This window comes from Sphaerodactylus townsendi, linkage group LG11, assembly GCF_021028975.2.
Source record: "Sphaerodactylus townsendi isolate TG3544 linkage group LG11, MPM_Stown_v2.3, whole genome shotgun sequence".
NCBI classification, from domain to species: Eukaryota; Metazoa; Chordata; class Lepidosauria; order Squamata; family Sphaerodactylidae; genus Sphaerodactylus; species Sphaerodactylus townsendi.
In genome coordinates this window covers 20,593,028-20,598,371 of record NC_059435.1, presented here as the reverse complement: position 1 = coordinate 20,598,371, position 5,344 = coordinate 20,593,028, and positions in this window count along the sequence as shown.

Here is a 5,344-nt window from a genome sequence, read left to right as displayed (position 1 = left end):
TAGTGCTGTGTGGATTTGGTAGGAGATTCAGGGCTTGCAAATGTGCCCCCTTGATGTGCGTGGTTCATTAGGTGTTGTAGAGTGGCTTCATTTTAAAAGGGAGGTGCGTGGAAGGCAGTAGGGAAGGGTGTGTGTGCCTCTGTTCTTCTGGAGGAAAATGCTGCTATTTCTCCTCTATTTGAAGCAGTGAGAGGTGTGGGATTGGGTGAGGCTTGCTGTTATGCCAAACTGTCTCTGTGGTAGAGATTTCAATGGCAGTGCTCTGCTGGGGGTCTTGCTCTGCGTAGAGGCACCAAATTTACCTCAGGGCTGCTGCTGAGTGTCCTGAAAGGAACCAGTCAACTTTGCCGAAGTTTGCTTTGGAGGGGCAAATGCTACGGGGGCACCCAGTTGAAGGTGAAGCTGCTGCCCACAGAATGAGTGTCCAGACATCCAAACTTCAGCAAAGCTGGCTGGTTCTATCTCTACAATGGAATAGTTCTGAACTGAGCTTCTTAGGTAATCTGGGGTGCCTTCTTAGTGTCATAGATGAGTTTCTTACCTTCTAGGCTTTGAACATATTTCAGAGGAAAAAGCAGTTGTTCAAGGTTATTCCAAGACTATGTTTTCTAAGTTAAGTTATTTTCAGAAGACTGTGAGTTCATGTCAGTTAGTGCCTTTGTCAGTATTAAAATCCAATGTGTGCAACTACTGTGGAAAACATGACTTGAAATTTGTCCCTGTCCTCTCCCTCTCTCTCTTCCTCCCAGCACTGTGCTGTGTTTCCAATGCTGGAGTCAATTGGGGGTGCTGGATATAACAACATAAACGTTTTCACAGCAATGATAAAACATTTTGAAAGCATTTTGAAAAAATTGCCTAAATGTTTGATTTCTGCAGAGTGGTATGGACTATTGCTGCGTTGAGGCATGTTCTATAATGTGATGGTGATTAGAAATGACCTGGTGCAAAAAAAACATCGTTTGGTCGTGATGGGGGAGGGTGGCCACCCATGGGGAGACCCCCGCCAAACTCAAGTTTTGTCCCCGGGCTACAGTTTGCCTAGGTACGCCCCTGATATAATGTCACTGTATGGATTGGCAGCCAAGAAGATACATGCCAAACTGTGATGTTTGACGGGCTGCAATCTATATTATGCCCTGGTCCTGACAGTTTTAAAACGGTTTTTAACGTAGCTGTGTCTTTTAATGTTATATTTATTATTGCTTGGGCAGTTACTTTGGTTATACTGTTATGGCCTCTGACCTCACACAGTACATTTTGTTTAAGCACTTAAATTTCCTCCTCTCTTTTATTTTTAATAAATGAAACAGCAGAGAAAACATCAAAAAGGAAGTTCGGGATCCTGGACCACCAAGGAGATTTGTAAACGGAAAGAGTCCCAAGGTAAATAAGAGTTGTCTGCGGGTTTTTTATACAACTGGATATGCCTATGTTTGTCTACAGAAACTTTCAAGTCCCAAAAATTTACTTTCTCTCCGTATAATGCCCAGGTCTGCCTTAAAGTGATATGTTGTACCCTTGTAAAATTGTTCTTGTACCCAGTGGTGGGATTCAGCAGGTTTGCATCACTTCAGCAGAACCGGTTGTTAAAATGGTGCTTGTAAACAACCAGTGGATCAATTCCTTTCAGATAATTGTCTAATGGCCTCCTGCTGATATTCTGCAGTATCCATAATCACCACTGCCCCTCCTTTGTCAGCTGGCTTAATGACAACAGACTCATCTGTTGCTAGTTCCCTTAAAGTGATATGTTGTTTCCTTGTAAAATTGTTCTTGTACCCAGTGGCGGGATTCAGCAGGTTCGCATCACTTCGGCAGAACCGGTTGTTAAAATGGTGCTTGTAAACAACCAGTCGTTAAATTATTTGAATCCCACCACTGGAACCGGTTGTTAACTTATTTGAATCCCACCACTGCTTGTACCTCTTTGGAGTTTGCTCAAGATCTTCTTTTGACTCAGTTATGTCCTGATATTGGAAATAATTCAAAATAACCATGCCTTTTCAGGAAACAACGGAAAAACTGTGTGCCAGGTTTCCCGCTATACAACTTTCCCCCGAACAAGAAAAATCAAATAGGAGGACCGTGGATGATGTCCTCTTTTTGTTACGCAACGGCCTCTGCGTCCCCACTCTACCTGCAGAGCAGGTAGGTGTATAGGTGTATAGGTATAAGCGGGGTAGGTGTATAGAAGACACTGTAGCAGAGCTTTACACTATACGACACTGTACAAAAACTCGAGTCATAAACAAATGATTTTCAATTGTAAAAAAGGATTTGTAATTGTGTCAGTTCCAATCTTCACTTCTTCAAATCGTAAATCCAGGGATATTGAAATCCAACAGGTGAAGGACCAAGAAACTTATATGAGGCTTTTTAGAGGCTATAAAACCTCTGGATAATGTTTTATTTCGTATTCTTTGTCAAGCCAATCTGCAAAAATAAGTATAAAACCAAAAATATATAAATATGATTATATCGTGTTACAACTATAAATTTATAAATGCTCTCCCATGAAAACTTATTATATTATATCAATAGCCTGAAATAAACAGATATTTCAAATGCAGGTTTTTCTTCTGTAAAAGTAAAAATCTGCAATCAATATATCAAGACAACTACCTTTATTAGGCATATTAAAATAAGGCTCCAGAGCATTACAGACATTTCTGAAGTACAAATCAAAAGTACATTCAAAACACAGTAACTCTTTTCCTAGATGTGTCTTTTGTAATACCTGATATTGGTAATAATTCAAAATCACCATGCCTTTTTAGAAAACGGTGGAGAAAGTCACCACCACTTTGAAGAGTACAGAGAAAGGCCCCATAGTGATAACCATTTTTCCCATCTGCTCCGAATTTACAGAGCCTAAAATCAAACGAAGCGGGGTAGGTGTATATTATTATTATTATTATTATTATTATTATTATTATTATTATTATTATTATTATTATTATTATTATACATATAACAACACAGCACAAGTGTCTGGAATTCATCTCTGAATATCGAGTCCTTCCCAAGGACCTAGGTATTTGCGTAGAATATGTGCAGTTCCTAGAAGTGCTGCTTTCTGCAGCATGTGGACTGATGTTCTGTCCAAGTTTAGGCTTTCCAGATGTTTTTCAAGATTTCTTGGGATTCCTCCTAGAGCACCGACTACTAGTGGGATTACTGTTGTTCTTTTTTTTGCCACAATCGTTCAACTTCAATTTGTAGGTCCTTGTATTTTGTGATCTTTTCCAGCTCTTTGTCCTCTACCCTGCTGTCAACTGGCACAGCAACATCGATGATCCAAACATGTTTCTTCTCTATCACTGTTATGTCTGGGGTGTTGTGTGCCAGGTGTCTGTCTGTCTGTATTCTAAAGTCCCAGAGTATTTTTGCTTCTTCATTTTCTGTGGACTTCTCTGGCTCTGTAATTAACCAGGGCTTGCTACAGGGCAGGCCCATTACTTTTGCAAAGGTTCCAGTGCACCATTGCTGCTAGCCCTATTGTGACGCGTTGAGATAGTCAGTTTGGGCTATTTTCTTACAGCAGCAGATGATGTGCTCCACGGTTTCATCACCCTCTTTGCAGAGACGGCACTTTGGGTCATTGTAGGACTTTTTTCGATTCGTGTCTTTATTGCATTTGTCCATTAATGCTTGCTCCTGGGCAGCAGCAAAACTCAGGCCTTCAGTTTCCTTCTTTAGAGTTCCCCTTCTGAGCCACTCCCATGTTTGCTTGCTGTCAACCTTCCCTTCAATGTTCTTAAAGTACTGCCCATGGAGTGGCTTGTTTAGCCACTGCTCCTTTCTTATTTTTTAAACTGTTGGACTCTATACTCTTCTTTTGATTCTTTGGCTTTCCAGCATCTCAGCCTTGTGGACTTCTTTCAATGCTGGCTCTTGACTTTCTTGGATGTATTCTTTTCAGGCCTCTTTTCTCTTCCTCTACTGATTGCTTGACCTGGAGCAGTCCTCTTCCTCCCTTCTGACCTTGCCAGGTAGAGTCTGTCTACATCACTTCTTGGATGCAGTGCTCGATTGATGGTCATAATTTTCCTTGTTTTTCTGTCCAGGATGTCCAATTAGGCTTGTGTCCAGTTAATTATGCCAGCAGTGTAGCGTACTACAGGCACCGTAGAAAGTATTAATTGCCTTTATTGTATTTCCTCCATTTTAACTTTGATTTCAAAATTTTTCTGACCCTTCTAAGATATTCCTTCCTAATTACGCCTTTGACTTCTGCATGCTTGATGTTCTCTGCTTGCGAGTATCCCCAAGTATTTGTAACTTTCATTCACTGGTAAGCTCTTTATTTCTATGGCATTTGGCATATTCACACCTTCGAATGTTGCAAGTTTACCTTTACTGAGTTCCAAAGTTGCACACTTATCCGTCCAAAATCCATTGCAATGTCAGTGCTAAAGACTCTCACTGTGTTCAGTAGTGACTCAATCTCTGCTTTTGATTTTCCATAGAGCTTTAGGTCATCCATGTATTTGGTGAGTTTCTTGCTGTCTGATATCCTTGACCTGTTTTCTTCTAGAATTATAGAGAGCGGAATCATAGCAATGATGAAGAGTAGTGGGGACAGGGAGTCTCCTTGGAATATTCCCCTTAGGATGTTGACTTCCCCTATTCCTGCTCCATTGACTATTAATTCTGTTTTTCCAAGTGTGCATTGCATTCTTGACCAATTTCTTGATGTTTTCACTGACTCAATTATCTCCAGGCAATGCAGTATCCAACTGTGTGGCAGTGAATAGATGCTTTCCTGTAATCAATCCAAGCTACATGCAAGTTGGTTTTCCTTCTTTTGCAATTCTCAAGGATCATTTTATCTATGAGCAGTTGATCTTTTGTTCCCCTACTGTTTACGTTTGTTTCCTTTTTGTTCTAGGGGCAGCAATTTCTTTCCTTCCAGGTGGTCTTGTATTGCATCAGCTAATATGCCAGTAAAAGCTTAAAGGTTGTTGGTAGGCAAGTGATTGGTCTGTAATTGCTAGGGATTGCTCCCTTTTCTTGGTCTTTCATTATCAGAAAAGTTTTTTCCCTGTTGTCATCCATTCTTCCAATTTGGCCTGTTTGCAGCACTTGATTCAACTGTTGGGCAATTCTTTTCATGCAAGTTGGTCAGTTTCTTCAGCCAGAATCCATGTAGTTCATCACTGCCTGGGGCAGTCCAGTTCTTCACCTTTTGCTCGTTTTCCAACCATTTTAGTTGTTATTACCAGGTTGTCCATGTTGTTGCTGCTCAGTTCAGCCTCCACATCTTTGGCCCAACTTGCATTTTGGTTGTAGTTCTTTGGGCTGTCCCAAATGTTTCCTCAGAACTCAATCGTTTGTTCTC